The sequence below is a fragment of the Strigops habroptila genome, chromosome 1, assembly GCF_004027225.2.
Source record: "Strigops habroptila isolate Jane chromosome 1, bStrHab1.2.pri, whole genome shotgun sequence".
Lineage (NCBI taxonomy): Eukaryota > Metazoa > Chordata > Aves > Psittaciformes > Psittacidae > Strigops > Strigops habroptila.
This window is the reverse complement of record NC_044277.2, coordinates 93,408,862-93,431,013: the sequence shown is the minus strand read 5'-3', so window position 1 is coordinate 93,431,013 and position 22,152 is coordinate 93,408,862. Positions and strand designations below refer to the sequence as shown.

The window sequence follows — 22,152 nt, the reverse complement described above, 5'->3', positions numbered from 1 at the left end:
CTGTAGCCTCAGGCTGGTTTGTGCTTCCTCAGCATGTCTTGCACATTGACCACGCCACATACACAAAGCTGCAAGAGGATGAACCACCATCAGTTGCTCTGGAGGTGGAACGAGCAGAGCCTGGTGGGCAGCTCCTAATTCTCCAAAACATTGAATGCCAGACCTTAAATCCCAAACACATGTGAACTTCAATATTTCAGAAATTCATAACTTGGTCACATTGTGGAAAATTTTCACAATGATGCAGCTCTTTGGGCTATCAAATTTCCAGTCGACGCTTCAACAAAGCAGCTTCCCAACAGAGCTGCCCTTAAAACATGGTGGTGGTGCTGCTAATGTTCTTCCTTGTTCACAATATCAAACCAGATTTAACCAAAACTTTTCAATAAAATCCCATCTTAGCTAGATGTGTGCCAGGAAACATTTCAGCCTCCTGATCTATGCAGATGTGCCAGCCTGCATGGGACTGGGACTGCAGTTGTAACTGTTGTGTTTCAGCCCCTGGGGCATTAGTCCATTGATAGGAGGAACAAGATCATGTGATTTATGAATAATAAGATGGAGAAACATGAATGAACTTTCAGAAAAATAGTTGACAGAGATCAGAGAAACCTTCTCCCAGGAAAGTGTTTTAGGCACCTTTTAAACATATGTTTAAACATGTTAAAATGATTTAAAAAAAAAAATTGTGAATTGAGGCTTCTGTTACTGTTGAAGCCATTTAGTTCAGTTTTTAAACTATTTCAGAAATGAAAAGGGATAAATTCAAGATGAATGTTAATTGCATTTAACAGCCTAACTAGAAGAACTGGTTAAGCTTCATTTGCTGATTTTTTTTTTTTTAAATCATTCATTATATTGTTGTTTAGCATAATAGCACTTTATAGTTTCAGATAAGATCAGAGATACACTGCATTTTGTGTTGTGTCAAAGACACACAGAAACACAATTCCCATCCTCAGACTACAGAGCAAAGGCCATCCTGCACATAAAATCCTAGCCATGTTAAGTCAATGGGAAAAGATAAGCACTATCGTTCTTCTTAGGTTTCAAAACAGAATGGCATATTTTTATTTCCCCTTATAAAAAAATATTTAAATTCTGTTTTCTTTTTGATTGAGCTATATTTGATTTACGGATAGAAGGAGAAACAATTATCAAGGGCCATATGAAACTATAGAAATCATTAAATAGAACAATATTGAAAATTTAAAGCAAAGAAATCTGTAAGCCGTATGAGACTGTGAAGCACTTTCAGATGGCTTGTGAAAGAGCTGTGGATTTAAATGCATATCTGCTAAGTGATGTGTGCTTGTTATGTACTTAATATGATTGTGTTAGAGTTCCTCTGAGTGGGTGAGAGTCCATCAGGCAGTTTCCTGCTTCCCAACAGCAGATGCCTATGAAAAACAAAGCACGAGATGCTGGGTAAATCTAGGGTGGTATTTCCACAGATTCATCCCCCTAGACGCAGCAATTGGCAGTTTGCTTGTCCTACATGGAGAGTGGTGAGTTTGCCTGATTGAATTTGTGTCAGTGTGAAATTTAAATGTGATTTACCTCCACCAAAAACAGTGGAATGTTCTTTGGTGAAGGGTGAAATAGAGAGTGAAGGTCATTGGGTGTACAGTCCTTATCTGCACAGCAGCCTTCAGTGCTCCAGGTGCTCAAGTCTGAACTTGTTTGCATGTGTGCACTGTTACCCGTGTAACCACGTGTGGGATGGACTTACCAAAAATCCAAGTACGTGTATAGAAGATGGTCTTCTAGATGTTACCTTCTGGTGCACTTGCTCAAAAGAAATATTTATTCCTTTACACAGGAGCTTATGCACACCATTTCTTTTAAGCATATGGAATTTAAAAACTACATCATAGTGGTTGTCTTCAGCACCTGTATTGAAACCAGTTCTAATCATTAATTCTGAGTAATAATACTTTGTTCTATAAGTAACTACAGGGTTCAGAAGGGTGAACTATGCTGTAGGTAGTTTAAAAGAGTTATATAAATGCAAGTACTCTTACAGATCAACAGTAAAACAAGTTACAACTCTGCAGGTAAAATGGTTTCCAATAAGCTAGTGCACGAACTAATAATTTGGTTAATTCTAACTAAGTGTCTGCATTGTCACAGCTTCACAGATCCCAGCAGACTCAACATGAAACCTGCATTACATTGTGATTTATTGCCCTACTTATTCTAGAATGTCAGAAAGATAATTTGCAGATAAAGCTTGCTAAAGCTCATTAAAAATACGTAATTTAGTGTTAGGAAAGCTAAACAGACATTGAGCGTATGGGAAGCCCTGTGTCCAAAAAGGAGGATTGTGCTGTAGGCTTTAACAGTTTGCCTGCAGCCAAGCCAGGGGTTCAGGACATTTTCTTTTGACTCTTTGGTCTTTTCCTCAGAGGAGATGGGGATTATCTCTTTGCTGCCTTGCAGCTAAGTGCTTCTTTTGATGCTCTGCAAGGCAGGGTAGTTAGATCCTGAACCTTGCACTGCATACATGCAGGAGAACTTCAAGCTGGGACTTGCCAAATCAACGCGCCTGGATGTGTGGGACATAAAGCCGAGCTCTTGCCCCTCTAGGTAGGGGAGGTCAGACCAAGTTGTAGTTGTGCCTGAGAGTGGGAAAGTGAAACAGGCCACATGGCCACCAGAGTTGTGTAAGGAGGGAGAAAAAGGTAAGAAATATGCAAGTTAAAACGAGAAGAAATAACATAGCTTTTAAAGTGCTTATTTAATAACTGAATGGGAACAGAAAAAATAAGTTACTGTGTTAGTTGATTATTTAGTTATGTTACACCAGCCCATGTAATATTATCCCAATATTCCTATGCAGATTTGTTTTTACTTTTACACAAAATGCCAGATACGGGTATTCTTTGGGTATTGGATAAAATAAACATGGGGCCTGATTGTGGACACACTGCAGATGAGGGCTGGCATGGGAGTAGAGGTCAGAATAGCAGATCCCCAATGGCTGCTATATTGAAATAGTTTAATTTTACTACTGATCACACGATGGGAAGAGAGTTTTTGTCTGTGGCTCTCCTATCACTCCATCTTGGATCAAGAGGGTACTTCTGAAGCACATCTTTCAGTTGTTTCCATTTACGCTGCTGATGTTCACATTGTGTAGCCCTTTTGCAGCACGCACACTGGCTTCCTTTTAGATTACCCTCACCTGGAAGACATATTCCAAAAGCACACCTAACGTCCATCTTCTCCTGTGGGGTCAGACTAGTGCTAGTACCAAGTAAAGCTCCAGAAATTTATACAGGGCCAATACTGGGTGCTTTGCATGAGCTAGTAACTAAATAATGCTAGATTTGCTCTATCATTCAGCTGTAAGTGGGCTGTACCACTCACTAACACCCAGGAGCTCAGCCTTTGCCCGTCACAGCCTGTGTGTCATATACTGCCCTCTATAAACCTAGCAAGTTCCATCCTGAGGGATAATGGTTTTTGGTTTTTTTTTTTAGCTCAAGTTCTCCTGACTGCGAGCCTTTTCCAGACTCCCACTGCTACCCTGATTAGGAGCACTCCACCACCATTTCAGAAGCCTGTTTCCTTAGGGACATATTTTGAAACTTAGTGCAGACCATGTAAAAAATTAAGTTAATACCTCTGTTTCTTCCCATTTTTAAGTGAGTGAAAATAGAAGTCTGGAATGACTGTAAAGAAAACCACTAGTAACAGCCGTGAATCCGTGACCACCCAGTAGTGGAAAGGCAGGGTGTGAGTGTGGGGAGGCTGTTTTAAATCTGGAACTGATTGCATTCACTTTAGCACTTCCCTGCATGTTAGTTTCTATTTCCAATTTTTAATTCCAATTCTTATTTTTAGCTGGGTGTATTTTAATGGTTTAAATGAAGAAATTGATTTATTTTCTAATTGCAAGCGATAGTGATCATTATAACTACATTAGGAGCATGGCAATTTTAAATAAAATCATTACATATCAAACACAAAAATACACAACCATGTAAGCACTGATGAGAGGTTGCGGTTCTGGATATGGGTGTGAACTGTTCTTATTAGAGGATTAGGTTCTTGAAAGTTTGGGGGGAATTTCAGGTTTCTGGGTGGGCTATAGCAGATTAATGGCTTTTTATCTGCAGACTGCTGCATTTGGCCAATACATTCAGTGCTGTACACTCAGTTTTGTCCTTTTATAGAGGTTTCCCTACTTTATGCCATATTTTTAATTTTTTTATTTCTCTCCAGGATTGTTTCCTCGTTCATCCTTGGCACTACTGCAGTCTTTCTCAGCAAATAAAAATACCAACTGAAGCACAAACCCAAGCTGAAAAAGACAGAGGCCCCAAATGGATAATCTCATAGATTATTCCATGATTAATTGTCCCAGATTTATCAAATGCCACATCCAAATAAGGTCAAACATGTAATCTTCCTCAAGACATGCAACCACCCCTTCGCACAAGCCTTGGTTTCTATCATGGAAAGTTTAAGCTGACTTCCAATAACGACAGAAAAAAGAAGTAATGTTGATACATTCTGAGCTATGTAGTCAACATGTCAAGAAGATCATTAGTGACTGACACCAATGATGTGTCATACAACAAGACGTCTCTTTTGTGCCTGTCCTTTACTGACATTCCTGTCGCATCCTATTCACCAACCTCCTGCAGTGATCCTCTCATGTTTTGGATCAAAAAATTTCCCTGTTATTGTTAGTGGTTTATGCATATCTGCATTTTGTTCTGGTTTTCACAGTTAGTTTTGTGTTTTGATCACTTGAATGAAAAAAGTTATTCATAGCAGAATAATCAGCATTGCAATATATATGTATTTATCTGTACCTGGTTAAATATCATATTTTTAATACGTTATAAGTCTTTAGTCCCAGAGGGAGACTCACAAATTCACTTAATTTCCCTGATTTCACATTTAGGTCTCTGCATTAGCTATAAATGTGTAAAACCACATGGAGGTAGTTCCTATTTACTACATAGCTGAGGAGGCACATGGCTATTTTTCTTTCACCATATGGCTGAAGTAACTTGCACACAAGCAATTTGTTCTGATTCAGCTGTTTCAGCAGGAAGGATTTGCAGAAGCAGGATTGGGAAATACACAGGATTCTCTTTCACTTCTGTGACAAGAGTTATATTTTAAATTATCCCCTCCTAGTCTTCTGAGGGCAGCTTGTAGAAGTTTAATTCTCTAGCTCAAGTTTGAGTCTGACTTGATAAGGCCATTTTTTAAGTGTATGTAGGGACCAGTTCTGAAAGCGTTTTCAGGTTTTTAGAAAAGTCAGTTCCTTGGCAAATTCCATTAAAGAAAAGTAAAAAGTTTGGGATTTTCTTTTTTCCCAGTAGACTTGACATACATGAAACTTATTGAAGGTATAGGGATCAGGGAGTGGTAGTCAATACGCTACTTCACCAAAATCTTAAGAGAACCAGCTATTGCGAAGATTTTATAAAATATGTGTATATTAGTTTAAGTATCTGAAGGCCCAGGGTTTGTACGGTGGGAAGGAATAAAACCCTAGGTCAACTCATAATGGACAGGAAAAACCTGTAGATTAATGTATTCCTTGTTGTTTACACAATAGTATCATTAAAATTACAGCAATTTGGTTTACTAAAATATGACAAGTATAAAGAAAAAACCCAAAAAGGTCCATTTGAAATAAAGTTCAGTTAATTAAAAAAATTCGCATTTAAGAGTGTGGATTGGCTAAAAACAATAACCAACATATAAGGAACAGAGAAAAAGCATAGAACGTAAACCAGCTTTATTAATTTGAAGCAATGCTCTGAGATTTTAAAATAATATCAGCTGAATGAACATGGTGTTGCACATGTTTAGGAAGGGGGAACACAACATTCAAATGACTTGCAAAATGTTGTGAGTTCGTAATTTAGCAGAATACGTGGGATATATTTGGTGATGCCTTAAAAATTCAGTTCTAATACAGCATTCTGTCAGCAGTGCTATGGTTAAGAGCCAGTGAGAGAGCATCCCTTTCATGTCATTGGTCTTTCAGCTTTCAGTTTAATATTTAAGCTGTTTCTAATTGTGTTCAGCTAAAACTTGGCATACAGTTTATGGACTTGGATGCAACTTTCATTTCAGTAAAAAAGAAACGGGGAGAAAAGAGGCAAAATTTTAATCTGTTCTGTTCCTAGAGTTATTAAGTGGTAAATTAGGTAAAAGTTTCAATGTTTTAGTCACTTTCCCCAAATTTGTCCAAATGTGATTTTTTACTCTAAACATGTAGTTTGCTCTAAAAATGTAACGTAACAGAATGTAATATAGGACACACATGGTTACATAGCCAAGAACTAATCAAAACACTCAACTTTGAACCTTCTGCAACAGACTTTAAGAAAACCAAATTAGGATCTTGTACATGAGGAGAGATGTGTGTGTTAATGACTAGAAAAGGAGCTCTGCACACATTTCAGGAAGTTGCATTAGCCTTCATCAGCACCAGAAAACCAAAGTGAAAAGTCTGTCTTGGAACCAAACCCTAACGTAGGTTTTAGGAGAGCTCCTGAAGTGTTGTCGGTAGATATGCCCCATCCTGCATTTTGCACATCACTGACCCCCCAGAGCACTGCCGCCAGAGCCAGCTGGCTGCCCTCACCCTTTCCTCAGCAAAGGGTGCAGGTTCGCCCCAGGTTGCTGGTTCCCCCCAGCCTTGCAGGGCTTTGGGGAAATAAAATGCCACTGCCTATTCCTAAAGAGACAATAGAATTACAGGGGAAAAAAAAATTGGGAGAAACTTTCAGTTTGTGATTGTTGCAGCTGTAGCTAGTCCCACACAGTTGATGGTTGGAGAAGAGAAGTGCTCCCTCCTGCCCTCTCCCCTCCCATGGCTGCAATGAGTGGTGGAAACACATCTTCTGCTGTCTACAGACCATGTTTCACATAGGAAGATCTGCCACTTCCAAGAACCCTAATGGAGGAATGGTCATCCAGCTTACCTTGAAGCCAGAAAGTGAGGCCATGGAGAACAACTCGGCAGAAAAAGACACTTCATTAGCACAGTCAATACACATTAGTCATCCAGAAAATCCTTTAAGGCAGGAAAACTGGCATCTTTGACTTCCCAGAGTTTGCCTAGACTTCATGCTTCTTCCTGGCTTCTATCAGAGATCCCAGAATAGCAAATAAAAATATATTCTTGAATATTACGCACATGGGGCTCTGGCGGCACAGCCCATAATTGAGGAGCTCTGTCACTTGGTTGTAAGGGGGAGGAGGAGGGTGCAGGCATCTCCCCACCAGACGTCTGTGCTGATTTTGCTGACTGCAGGAATAGTGGCCTTTGGGGCATTTAATAAAAAATGATTAAGGAAGAGACAGGACTGTGGCTGTATTACTCATCTATTAACCGGCTACGCATGAGAACAGACACTTCTCTCCCTGAAGCAATATAGCAATGGACATACAGTCTTTGCATGGGTGCTCTGCTCTTTGTGTCCTCCAAGAGAATTGCACCTTAAAGGTGCAGCACAGCTTTTATTGTTTTTATGGCTTTACTACAATTTGTCTGGGGTTTGTTGACAACTGCTGTGTTACAACAGAAATCTCTATTATGTCCACTTATTACAATGATGTAATTTAGCATGAGTATTTACTGCAGGGAGTAACAGCTTGGTGTATAATGCTGGCTTCCTTACTTGACTGTTGCTAAATTTCACTCTAAGACATTCTGAGTACTTTACAATGAACTTACAATGTGTTTTGCTGAAATGCACAGTACAGTAGTTAACTGCGAAGGCCAGTTTTGTTCTGGCCTGAGCAAATACAGCATGTCATAGAATCATAGAATAGTTAGGGCTGGAAAGGATGTTAAGACCATATAGTTCCAACCCACCTGCCATAGGCAGGGACGCCTCACACTAGACCATGTTGCCCAAGGCTCTGTCCAACCTGGCCTTGAACACTGCCAGGGATGGAGCATTTACCACTTCTTTGGGCAACCTGTTCCAGTGCCTCACCACCCGCACAGTAAACAACTTCTTTCTTCTATCTAACCTGAACTTCCCCTGGCTTACTTTGTCCATTGAGATCAGTGGAAGCTGATCTGTGCTAGGCCAAAGGTAACACAACATAATACAGATTCCTTCAGTAAGTGATTGGCAAGTTGATTTATAACAATTTCTGATTGAGCTGCTTTAGCTTTAGGTATAATTAAGTAGGAAGACATATGATGAAGTTTTTCAAGAGTGTGCCTGATGTTCCCCAAGGGAACTTTCAAAGTCTGAGGTGGCGGTGGGGCACTTGACTCCTGTTGACTCCAAACTTTAATCAGGTTCCATAATTGCCAGCTGTAACTTTAATGTTCTCCCCTCTGATTTCCCAGAGGCATGAGCAACCAAATGTTCCCAGTGAATTTAGCTGGCAGCTGCAGAGAGCTGTGAAAATCAGTCTAGGTGGTTAGATGCCTCCATAAGAAATCAGAAACATGCTCTTGCCAATTAGGGCTTGCCTTTCAGGAGTGTTCACCTGATTACTTTCTCTCTCCTGGAGCATGTTCATAGTCACAGGGAGGGGGGCAGTTAATAAAAACCCACCAGGTTTTCTTGTAGAAATGTGGTTTACAAGCAAAATTTTAAAAATAATTTACCTAACCACTGCTATTAATGATAACTGTTGTCATCAGCTGTACATGACCATATTGACTATTTCATGATAGAAAGAAAACTGCTCAGTAAATGACAAATTCTGTTTTGAAAAGAAGAAGGAAAGAAGGAAGAGAAAAGACCTGCACTCCTGAGTGCTACACATCATCCCAAAATCACTTGCAGGTGTACACAAGTTTTGCCACTCCTTCTAGCCCAATTTTTGTATGCAAGGTCATCCTCCTGGTGCTACCTTAGAAACTGGCCTTATTCTATAGAGGACATTGAATGATAACACTGCGAGTCAGCTGACTGCTGTGTCACAGAGCTGCTGCTTTCTACATTATCGCAACTGCCAGAGCTCTTACTGCTGCAGTTTTCTAGTCGCAGTGCGGCAAAGCAGACGCATAGAACCAGGCACAAAGCAGCATAGATTTTTTTTATTCTTGTCTTTTTCATATGAAGGGAGTTTTCGTGGTGTTAGCGTAGGAACAGACACACAGCCTGGATGTGTTGGCTTCAGCCTGGCAGCGTTTTCAGCTGAGCAGGGACTGCTTGGAGCTCTGTACCCAAACTGCCTCTGAGGAAGAACGGCTGGTTTCCCACTTTGTGTACTAAGAGGGTTTTTTTTATGCTACGGTGATATACCTGCAGCAATAGGACAAAGGAGATGGTACTTGTCACTGTTTGTCTGACTGGGGCCTTTGCAGGCACTCCACTGCCGAAGCTGTGCCAGCATCCCAGGGTCATATAGATTGGTAATACAGATTGCCGCAGTTTCTTACATCAGTTAGAGCAAAGCTCATACAAGAAACCAGACTCTGACCTAAATCAATCCCAGTCCTTTTGGATACAGGGCAGCAGTCGACTAGCAATGACACAACCAGCCATCAAGTGGAGAGTCTCTGGGACTGCAATCTGTATCGGTTGGAGTCTGAGAGAATGATACCTTTTCGGTTATCCAGTCGCTTCTCCTTCTTCTAATACTACAATTACTACAACTACAACTACTACTACTACTTCTGGTTTTCTTGCCTGTAAGAAGCTATAAATTGTGCTTGGTCTCTGAGCGTATATTTGCATGGATTAGTCTGTCTATAATGCAGTTCTTATCTGCTCCTGCTGGAAATCAGGGCACGAAGTCAGCCTGCTTTAACAGTTTTTTCTTTCTGCGTGATGCTATGCAACTAGAATGGGTTACACTGACAACAAAGGAACAAGCACAAAGCACCACTTTCTTTGCTGGACTGTTACAGGAACATAACTCTTCTTCGATATGACGCCCTGGTCTCTTCTCTTTGCTGTTCTATTGTTGTTGGGTTTTTTTGTTTTAAATTCATCTAATCGAAGAGCCTAACAGACACCATCGTGGATGTGGGTTTTAATGCTTTGGAAAAGACAGCCTGTGGAGACTGCGATTTGAGACAGCAACACATTTAGGTTATTGCCAATTTGAAATACTTGGTTTGTGAAGCACAGCCCTAAGGGACGAGCTCAGTAACTGAGAATGAGATTGTAGATAAAGAAATAAAAATGACAAGCGTAATGGAGGCTCTGCAAAAGAGACTGTCAGAGAATCAGTTCATGGATGGCAATTTCACCAGTCTGAATCTGAATAATTCATAGATTGAAATTACCCTGCTTTCACCTTTCCATTTAAACCGGCATGATCTGAATCTCTAATAAATTTTCAAGATAAAGTAAAATGCCAATTTGAATCTGAAGAGCTTTTAAAACCAGATGCTACACCCTGAATCTTTCGATACCTTTCACAATTATCCTGTGAGAACCGCACTTCATCACGAAGCACCATTACCAGTGAAAATTACTGTGATTACAATAGCAACAATAGAATACCATCAAATGATCTCTAATTTACCTAATTTACCAAGGCTGACTGTGTGCCCATTGTGTTTCACTACGTCTGGCATTGGATCAATATCACAGTGGAACAAAAATGCCTTAGTGTGTGCTTCCTTTTGGCACCTTTAACTTTGACAGCACAGGAAAAATCTATCTGCTGTTAAATGTTTTTACAGCCAATCTGCATGCCTGCTGTAGGATCTGATTGATTCTCCATGATTTTCTTTAGCTCTTGAGTACTGGATGTCATTGTGTTACTAATTTGTTTATAATGTATACTCATGCACAAAGACTGCAGCAAATGAGTACCAGCAGAGAGACCCTGCACTGCTGCTGCAGTGGCAGCGCTCTCGCAGGGGAAGCCAAAATGAGTCCGGTGCCTTATGTTAATAGTTGCTTGTGTCTGAGTTAGAAATGCTTTCTAGCATCACCGGCCTTGGTTGTATTACATGAAAAATGTATGCAAAAGCCAAGGCGAAGTAAAATGATTGTGTGTGATACTAACAAGTTTTTTTTCCCCTATTCAGCAATTAGCATGTGGTTGTGAGAGACAGGCTGTGACTTCTGTAGATGTGCATATGTAGGTGTGCATGCACATACATAGACATAAAGATACTGTGCTTTGTGAATATGTGCCGATCACTGAAAGTAGCAACTTTTTCTGACAAGCCAGGCGCAGTGTTTTGCCACAATCTGCTCACTCGTAACAAATCCCTGGTTTGGAGGTGTAAATTTCCTATAGGATGAAGCATGACTTCTGGAACAGTAAGTACCATTTATGCAATATGTTGATACCTATAGTTACACTAAAGAATAGTATTTTAAGCACAGTTTGAGCCCTTGTAGCATAACTACGATGTGGAGAAGTGAGAAACATGTAGAGCAGGCTAGAAACAGGCATTCTTCATGGAGGTGACTGTATCTACTGTCAGTATGTGTGTGAGTTGTACAGTTCAGTCTTGTTTTTCATTCTATAACCAGATTTACTCTGCCTTCAGGGAATATTTTCTAAGGAAGAAAGGTAAGCAGTATTTCTTCTAATTTATATGACTGTGTTGTATTTCTTTTGGGGAAAATGCATGTTTGTAGCACATAGTTATATAATATAGCATGATCTCATGACATCTAAGTAAGTGTTTCAGTATTCATGTTAAAACTAGACAAGAAAGCATATTTAAAATATGGCTTTTTATCCAAAATACACTTGTAGAAATGCTACACAAAAAAGAATTTAAAAATTGGGTTTGTATTGAGATTTGACTCTTTCATGTTATTAAAGTGTATTCTACCTAAATAATAATGTTCTTGAAATATTTGGATTTTAGATATTTTGTCTTCTCAAAATACAATTTACTGCACTTCTAAATTTCCTGTATATGAGTGGAGACTATTCTCTAGAGGTAGAAGAGACAGAAGGTTTTACAGCTTGAGCTGTGATAACAAAGGAATTTGAAAGGGCACAAAATACGATTATACAAAAAATCTTAAATTTTAAATTATTCAGTAATGTGATTTAGCAAACTGTTTTTCTTAGACAACATGCTCTCAAGTTACTATACTATCTGGAATTAATTACTGAACTCAGTGCTGTATTTATATTCTTCATTTTCACACAGTATTCAAAACTTAACAAAGAAAAAAAAATCCTGGTGTAGAGGAGAGACTGGAACTCTGATGAAAGTGTAAAATCTACATTATGTTACTGTGATAATAAAATCCAGAGATTCAGACCAAACTTTGCTGAAGAGAACTAGGTGGCTTAGTTTAGCTCTTTTATGATGAGTATTTTATAGTTTTGTGTACACAAATATAACATACACTGATACAACTACTATACTGCAAGGATCATGCAAACAGGAATGCGAATGTTTTGCAAAATAACATACAAATACTTGCTAGCATTTACATTATTATTAATAGCATCACAGTCTTATAGTATCATTTACTGTTTTGAAATCATGGTCTGTTAACCATTTTGATTCTATTTGCAATCAGAGTTTCTTTATCAGTGTTATCTGCTGTAACAGCCTGTGGAGAGTGGCTGGCCATGGGGTGCTAGATGTCCCCATTAACAACTGCAGAGCAGATTATAACATAGAGTTTACATGCTTCATTTAAGGGCCCGATCCAAAGAATTCTGTGAATCCCTGCTGGAGTCCTCTAACTTAGTTTGTGTTCGTATTACTGAATGTATAATGTGCCACTGGCTTTCTCCCACTGCTCCACACTAGCCTCATGTTTCAAAATATACAATGCTGGTCAGACCTAATGCTATTTCTCAGTGTAAGCCACTGCAGTAGTTGCCAGAGGATGTTATGACAATGCCCTCACGAGGTGAGGTTATCTGTGAGACTGTTACAAAGTACCTGAAAAAGTTTGAAAAACCCAGGAAGTAAACCCTGCCTTTTGGGTTTGTGTTTCAAAAAGGGCAGGACTGCACTCTGCCAGCAGGACAGATTGCATGTGCAAATGGGGAAAAAAGGATTAAAATCAGCCACAGGATCATGAAGTGAATATTAGCAATATTACCTTGTAAAAAGCATTAAAGTATAGCCACCTGTGCCATCCATATATGTTCTGATATGGCTATAGTTAATTAGGTGCAGCTACAGCTGAAGTGTTTAAGATGTATAATTGTATGTGCTGAAATAAACAGCAGACTGTGCAATATTAAACTTCTAACATAAAGCCACTAATTTTAGCAATAGTGATTCAACAGTTAATCTACATTATGTCATAAGATGTATTGGTCTGGTTTTGTGCTTATGATTTTCACTGTGTTACACTTGTCTATAAACGTAACTCCAAAGGCAATTAAGGGCCAAAACACTTATTCACATGATTTCCCAATTAAATGCCAATATTCAATTAAGGAAAATTCCCTCTATGAGTTTGGAGGACCCATGCCCTCATCTGCAGCTAGACAGTGATCATAATGCAATCGCACATGTGGAAAAAGTGCTGGAGCCCATTCTACTGCCATTAGTTTAGTAGCAACACTCCCTGTGCCATTCAGCATAGAAGATGGATTGATTAATTACTTTCCTTCCATTACAGCCTTCCTGTGAAAGTTCTTGCTGTTTTGTTGTTTGTTTTGGTTTTGGTTTTTTTTTTTCCTTTTCTTTTCTTTTTTCTGATTGTAAGAGTCCAGTGTAGCTGACACAACATTGAACAGAAGATGCTTTCTGTTCACCAGGACACGTGGCCTGAGCTAAACATATACTGAAACCAGCAACTCAGGATGGGTTTATATGTGAATTGAAGGGGCCATCTTGCCTGTAGTTCTGTTTGTATTTGTTGTGTAGTATTTGTGCTCACTTGCTTGTCAATTCTGCGTTCTTATCAGCTATTATAAAACACACAAGTTCTGATCTGTAATGGTTGTATCTACTTGGACAAGAGCCATGAGGATAGGAGGGTCTGTGGTGGGTTTGGGTTTTTTTTCACCTTACAGTTGCTTTGAATTAATTATAGCTGCCTATGGAAATATTATCCCTTAAGAATATAGAGAAATGCATTATTTCTAAGTAGGTATAAAGTATTTCTAGATTCCTCTGCATCCTTGCTGCTAAGAATTGCACACCATTATCCCCGGGCAAAAACGTTGGGAGGAAAGTAAGACTGAAGTAACTTGAAAGGGTAACAGTAGCATTTCCAAACCAACCATTTTGACACATGAAATTCAGAGTTAAACAGAAGAAAATACAAATGGGTTCACAGATACAATTAAAATAGGTTACTCCCTTTTTGATGTCATGTGAAAACTGCAGAATGTGACAGAGGTAAACAATTCTGCCTTTTAGGTTTATATTATATAGATACGACCAAAATTCACCTTTGGCTTTAAAAGTATTTGCATTGCATTTCACAATGTCAGTGCACTTTCTTTATGGACTATAAAGATACACCTGCTCTGTGCTTTCAGCTGCATAACTCTAATGTAACCAAAAGTTCTGAAAATTGAATGATTTCTGACCAAACGAAAGCAGGAAATGAATTCCAAAATGGGAACTTCAGTGGAAGAAATGGGTTTCTCAGGTCTCATGCCAATCCTAGTGGTGGGTTTTCTACATCAGGTTAAACTCATTGTGTTAGAATTTATCCTAATGAACACAAAGTTAAAAATAAGCAGGAATTCAAAATATGTCCCCATTTGAGCTCAAAACTACATTTGATACTATTTATGCCACAGGTCTTGTTTCAAAGTTTATCAGGGAATTGCATCCAAAAGCATATTTGCAACAATATACCTCATTTGTAGCTAGTCATGCATAGCCGAGAACACACAATGAATTAGCTTTGAATGATAAATTGGGAAATGCTATTAAAATGAAAAAAAAAAATAAAAAAGAAAATTGATAGTGAAATGTTCAGTAGAAAAGCCTTTTCTCATACTTACCCATTTCTGTTCCTTCTGCCTCTTATTTTCATTCCAAAACCATCTCCAATGGCATAACAGTCATGGTGACTTGTCACCCCTCCAACTTGCAGGTAGTAAGTGATGGTAAGAAGCTTCATTCAGATGAGATCCCACATCCTCAGCTCCTAAAGGCAATACTCTGGTTGGTGGGGCTAGAGGAGAGGGACATATACAGAGGGGCCTTGAGGATGGGAGAATATCTATATGTTATATATTTCTGACTTCTATACTAAATAAAAGTGGAAAAAAGTCATTATGAAGTAATTAAAGAGGAGCAGGAACCATCTTCAGTTTCTATGTTTTCACAGGCAGCTCTTCTGTAAACTTGTCGTATTTGTACCTAGCATGAGCATCATTTATCAAAATTCTAAGTCACCCAGAAAATTTAACTTGTCAATCAAAATTGTGACTGAGGAAAGATTTCCAGAGCCCAATCCACTACAATAATGTTTACTCATGTACCCACAGTCCCAGCATTTCTTTTCAAAACCAGCTTTAAGACCTTTTTATTTACATGTAAATGTAGCTACTGATGCCACTGCACCTGTAACATCTATAAGTTAATGACATATTTCATAACAGCTTAAGCAGCTATATCCCATTTAGTTTGTCATTTTGGGTAATGGTATGTTTGCCTTTCCTTTGAGTGATATAGCATGGCATGTATCATGCATAGAATTAGCATAGATCATTGCAATTTCTTTTCTAAAAAGAAATTATTTTCTTCCAAGCTTGACTGTACTAAACTTATCACCTACCTTTTCCTGAGGCGCAGTCATGCTGAATTGCTGAGCTCTTTCAACAATGTCTGGAGCCCATGGGAGTATGCATAGGATGGATTTCTCTGTAAAGGAATAGAAAAATGTAACTTCCTTGTGCTTTAGATTGTTTGCTCCAGTTTAGACAACACTTGTGATCTTAATCTCTGGGTCTTTGTTTTATTTTTGTAAATAAATCTCTCTAAACACAATTCTGTCATCTTATAGAGTGCTTTATGAAAATAATTTCATTATCTATGATTCAGATAATGAATAGGTAACCGTTAGGGGAAAATCCTGCTGGAAATGAGTGCTCCCATCATCAATCCTGTGTGGCAAATTAGGACCAGGCTTTTCAGGGAATGAGGACAAAAAGACTGAATTGCTGTTCATCGAGAGTTTGTCTTGAGCACGGAGCAAGTTTTGTGCCCCATGCTGTTGTTTTTTCTGTCCATCCCCGCATTTTCCCATTTTGGAAAGCAACCTTCTTGTCACAATCTCTTCGCCCACTCAAGACACCTTTCCCTGGGCTTCCCACTCCTTTCCTAACAGCTTTGCATCCCTACTGCTTCCCACCCTAGGACTTGATCTTAGGCTACTCAATCCTAATCCTCTCCAAAGAGATTTTTTCTTTTTTTCCCCTGTCCCGCTTTACACTCCCCTTCCCGCCCTCTGTTTGAGCTTTTGTTTCCAGTTGCTTGGCATCACACTGGTTCTTTATTGTTCCAGTCTGGCCTTCAAAATATAGGTAGCTCCAAGCACCCAAATGTGGGTGTATTTTCACAGAGAGACCAATAGGCATGTCTCCCAGGGAGAACACCCCCTTAGCTGTTTTCCGTCTCTACTGAGTTCTTCAAGCCGCACAGGCACAAGATCATTTCCCGTATTTTTAAACAGGGCTAAGGCCAAGAGCTTACAAATAATGGGATAATAACAACAACTTATAACAACAACAGTAGAAACAAAGAGGGAAAAAATCACCTGATGCAAATGCCCTGTGTGGAAAATACCAGCTGAGTAGTTAAAATCTGGCAGGATTGCATGCATCAGAGAACAAGATCATATAAATGAAAAGTGCTGAGAAGCTTTAACATAATCAGAGTTCCCTGCATATATTTCCCATGCCTATGTATGTCACATACAGATGTTTATGCATATACCTTCATATAATTGGGAAAAGAATGACTTTATTATGCATATCTTTTCTTTAAGATCAATAAGAACACCCTAATTCTGTATTTGGAAAATACATATACATAACTTGGGGGAATTTTGATCACTAGCTAATGCACAAAGGTTATAAAATTGACTACTCCGAAGAATTTTAAGTTTCAGTGGTACTTTGGGGATGTCAGGGGCAAAAAATAAAATATAGTTGTCAAGGGATATCATAGATGTGTGAAAAAGACTAGATACAAAACTATAATTGTTTGTTTGTTTATTTAAAAAGCATTACAATGCTGTCTTAATTTGGCACTGAAAAATTTCTGGCCTTCCCACTGTCTTGAGTTTGGAGATGTCCTTTCATCTTCCACTACAGCAGTGGACCAGAGACTCTTGGTGGGTACGTATTTCTGAACAAATAGTTTATCTTCTTTGAGTAGTCCACTTACTTCCACAATTTCTGGACATTCACAACAATAGGCTGGAAAATATTTGCATTGCTGTATATGTAGCCATAATACCTATCAAGAAAAAACAATGTAACTGTGGAAAGCACTGTATGAAGGGAAAACATCTACCCTTTGGAGCTGGGGCTTTTTTTGACTGAAGAACAGTCACTGACAATTTGAGAAAGCAATGTGCCATCTCGAGCTATTCAGAGATCATTTTTAGAAATCACAGAAAAAAGAAAGCTATAAACTATGAACCGAAAGATTCACATTACATATGCAACCCAGTTTCTTAACAGCCTCATTGCAGTTCTCTTACATATTTTTATCAAAAATGCAAATGTATTGATGAACTGATGATTGCATTTAAAAGAAAGAGCGACATCCCCTCCTCCCCCCCAATAACTGTGGTTTCAGGCCCTGATTGTTAGAAAAAAAATAAAATTTCAATAATAATAACAAACCCCCTAACCAATCGCTCTTGGAGCATTCATAAATTTACATGCAGCAGAATGTAATTTGCATACAAGTCTTGAACAGACTCCAATCTGCCAGCACCAGTTTTTAAAGCTTCTACAAAGATTTAAGAACTTATCAGGCCTGTGTGGGAGTGACTTCTAGAAATGAGGTAGCTCATATTGTGCTTATTTATCAGCAGTCACTTAAGTATAATGCAAGCAGATCATTTGTGCTCATGTAACAACCTACCATGTAGATAGAGAATTTTCTGAATTTTCATTTAAATAACTCAGCAAGTTGCTCATTTTCATTACCCACAGACAAAACTGTATTTTTAAGATTTCAAAAAAGAAAATCTAGAAAATAAATTAATGTATCCTGGAATATTAGAAGTGGGGAAACTTGTTGGCTTTAAAGGTGATTATGAAATGCATCAGGGCTGTTAGCTCATTCAAATTCCTTCACAACCTAAGTTAGATGAAGGAACATGGTGGCTTTTGCACAATTAAGAATGCAGTTTTCATTGATGACGGACAAATGTCTAGTTATTTCAGAAGTGCCTGTCACCAACTTTCTTAATAGTATGATACATTTACTCTTTCTCTCCATCTTTGAGATTTATTGATATTTGCATAGTACTTTAATATTCTCCCCTACTCCCAAATAGGTTTATTCAGTTTTCTGACAATTAATCTATATAGACACTATAGAGGCTATTGAAACTGTATTTAATAGCTTCCCAAATGTTAAATTTTCCTATTTGATTAAAATGTAGTCCACTGGGAAAACTTCCTTTAAAAATCAGCACATCCACATGTGACAGAGGCGGAAGAAGGACCTGCCAGAAATTCAAAGTAGTATGACACAAAGATAAATCACAAATCATGGGTTATTGCCTCTTTTATATGATATTTTCAATGTTGATGACCACTAGGGCCTTGCTATTGATTTCATTCTTTTAAGCTCAGTTTGCTAGTTAAATCATGAATCCCTTCAGGGCTGGAAAACTACCTGAAGCATAACTCTGGATCTTTCCAACGAGATGAAAAAGGCTTAAGTAAAACCTGGAGATTATAAATTCAGGCAAAGTCTAACTATAGTAAAGAGAACGCTAGGAGTGGAGCATACAGTGCAGGACTGAGACAAGAGGTAGAAGTTAGAAGGGATGCTACTAAGATCTGATCTTCTTCGTTGCTTCTTAAGAATAATCCTTGGCAGGGTACTCTACCTAGTGTAAGCCAGCTCACCTTTTTGAGTCCCTGTCAATCTTCTATGCTTGTGACCTCATTGTCATCAGCTAAGGTGTAAAACTTAACTGAGAGACACCTTTGCTTTCACCTACATGAGTATATTGATTGTACCCAATGCGTTAAATTTCTTCCATATCATAGCTGCATTTTCATTGTGCATAACCTTCAGAAACACACAATAACCTGGCACTAGAGTAGGGTTGGGTTTTTTGTTTGTTTGGATTTGTTTGTTTGTTTGTTTCTCCTGCCTGGGAAGTGTAGTTTCACTTTCAAAAGCTAAATCAAGAGCTATTTATTTACAAGTGATAGTAAAACTTTACCAAGTCCCACCTGCTGACTAGGTGCTACTGGGATGGGCAGACTGGACTTCAGAGAGTGAAAACACATTCCTCAGCAGTCCCTTATCACTTGTTCAACAGACAAGTGATGGTGTCCTCCCAAGAGCCACATACAGGGAGAAATAACAATTCCTCATCAGCAATGTGTCTTTCTAAACCAGACCATAACGCTATTAAAAACCTCATTTGTACTCTGCAAGCAGAAGTAAAAAGTAAAGAAAAAAAACTGAAAATTGACAGGTGTCTCATAAGTGTCGTGGCTGGTATCTGAGTGCCAAATTCAGACAAAAAGAATTTGAAATTGCTTTCTGAATGATGTGGGCTCCTTTTATCCCTAAAAAACTTACTGAGGCCTTCAGGCTTGTAGCTTCAGTTACCTGTTAGTTGCAAAAGCTACTGAGCTACTATAGCTCAGTACTTATAGCTACTAACTATAAGTAAGAAGGGGTTAAAAAGGAAGAAGGAAAAAAACAGTTTCATACAAAGGTGAATTAAAGTGAATCAAAAATTGAGTTTCATACTTTTAATTATTTTTCATCATTTTTACTACATCTTTGCATAACTTGGTCTTGGTCAGTAACAAAGCTAGAAAAATGGCTATGTTTGCTTGTTTATCTAAATTTCTCCAACTTGCATCGTGGCCATCAGGACTATTGTGATCTTCCAGCAAATGGAGTGAGTTCTGTTACAGCCAGCCCACCTAATGGTGCTTCTCCTTGAGGAACAAGGTGGGGAGGTTGTATGAGCCCTTTTCCTCTATGTGGTACAGCCATAGTCCTCCAGTATCTGGTCAAGACATTTATCCATATGGTTTCTCATCTATTGTTACGTTTTGACATATTTTCACAATATTTGGTAAGCAAGTACCAACTATAAGCTAATAGCTATGCATACTGCAGTTGATAATACAGTTTCCTCCATAATAAATCTTTTGTAAGTGGGCTTACAAAGAATATAAATGACAACTTATGATAAAAATACATTTATAATTATATACGTACATATCTGTACACATACACTTGCAAATAAGAATTTTTAACATGACTTTAAACTATGCATATGCAATAATTTCGCTTGGTTTTCAACAGGGTTCTGTCACTTGTTTATATTTTGACACCAATAGGGGAATACCTCTATTTTGCTTTTGCTGCTTGGCTTTGCTGATGAAAGAATGTAGGTTAGTTTTTAAATAACTGTAATGGTTCAGATGGCATAGTGGTATACCACGGATCTGAATTTCAAGAGACACTACAGTGTTAGGTGAACCATATTTATTAGCTATTAATAGTAGGGCTATTACAAGCATCAGAGACTGCACAAGAAAACCTTAAGAAGTGCTTTAATTTGGGTGTCTAGGCTAAACTTCTGACTGCAATCTCAGCAAAGTCTGTGTTTTTAGAATCAGTTTCATAACATCTTCCTCATTTTCTTTGGACACCCTTCCTGAATTTTAGGTTATTCTTCTAACTCAAATACCTTTGGTTTATGTTTGCTTCTTTCTTTCTGATATTCAGATTACATCTTTCCATGGTGATCATCAGGTTTTTTTCCTTTTCCTAATACTATTTTAGACTAACAGCAAATGCTCATCTGAGGAACTCCGGAGTTAAATTTGGCCAGAGTGGTATAAATAAACAGACATTACTTTCCAGCTGTCTCCCATTTCTGTTTACACATGCTGATAAAACCGTTGTCTAGAACTTGAAAGACTAAAAGAAGACAACCAGGCAAAAGAATAGTAGAAAGATACACTATAAACTCCAAGAAAATTAGCATGTGACAAATTGCATCTTTCCCATTGAAAAGAACTAGCTTCCAACCACTGAAGTACGTGATACCTATTTATCAAGTTAAATTGTTTTCTTGTTGCAAAGCACAAACTTAATTACAGAGATCATTTACATATGGATGGCATTTGCTTAAGCAATATTTCTAACACTGTATGCATAAATATTATTTATTTTTAACCCCATCATTTCAGAAAATAGGCAAACATAACACTGGAAACAATGCCCTGGATGATCAAAATGCAGTCCTTTACTTACCCAGGGAACTATGCCGATAGCGTTTTCCATGAACTTAACAATCTTCATCATTACATAGCTTGAGTTGTTACTTTTTTGTCACTGCTATTTGTATTAAAAAACTACTCTAGAACCTCACCACTTTTATGGTCAGAAACTTTCTAATTTCCAGCCTAAATTTATTCACAGCCAAATCATACCTTTTTGTTCTTGTGCCAACATTGTCTGCTAGAGTAAATAGTTCTTTTCCTTGCCTACTGTTTACCACCCTATTGTGTTTTTATAAAATAATTATTTCCTGTATCAGCTTTTGTTTCTGCTAGACTAAACAAGCAAAAATTTTGCAGCCCTGCTCTTAAAATGACTCCTCTCTGGTGATCTCTGAAGCTCTTTTCTTTCCTTACCTGTTTCATCCTCTATAAAGATGATGAAAAAAATCTGTGTTAGATCTCTCAGGTGCCTCAAGTAACGGCACAGATATTTTCCTCTGCTTTGCTAAGTAATAGCTTAACTGGTTTGTCCTTGGATGGCATTTGCTTTTTCATGGGTGTATCCCACTGGCGACTTAATAACCCTGCAATCAGCTAATATGCATACCTAGATCCATCTCCTATGTTGTTTACAACTGATATGCTTCTGTTTATAGCAGATTTTTTTAATTCATCCTTGAATGCATGTATCCACTGCCAACCCTACACATTTAAGAGTGAGTTTAGCAGTGTGTGTTTCTAATGTGCTTTTTCCAACGGTAATACATGTTTTGGATACATTGATGCCAAACATAATAAAAACATAGCAAAGAATAATGTTGGAAGACAAAG

General features: G+C 38.3%; 1 long non-coding RNA gene across 3 annotated transcripts in view; it reads left to right on the top strand.

Moving 5' to 3' along the window:
• The first annotated feature begins 8,942 nt into the window (after nucleotides 1-8,942).
• LOC115609607 overlaps nucleotides 8,943-22,152 on the top strand; it is a 31,449-nt gene continuing 18,239 nt past the window's right edge. For 2 of the 3 annotated variants that reach the window (XR_003991920.1, XR_003991919.1), the window contains exon 1: nucleotides 8,943-11,490. This is a non-coding gene — a long non-coding RNA (uncharacterized LOC115609607). Of the gene's footprint in view, nucleotides 11,491-15,664; nucleotides 15,860-22,152 lie in introns of those variants that run through there. The other variant, XR_003991921.1, reaches the window with a different exon arrangement.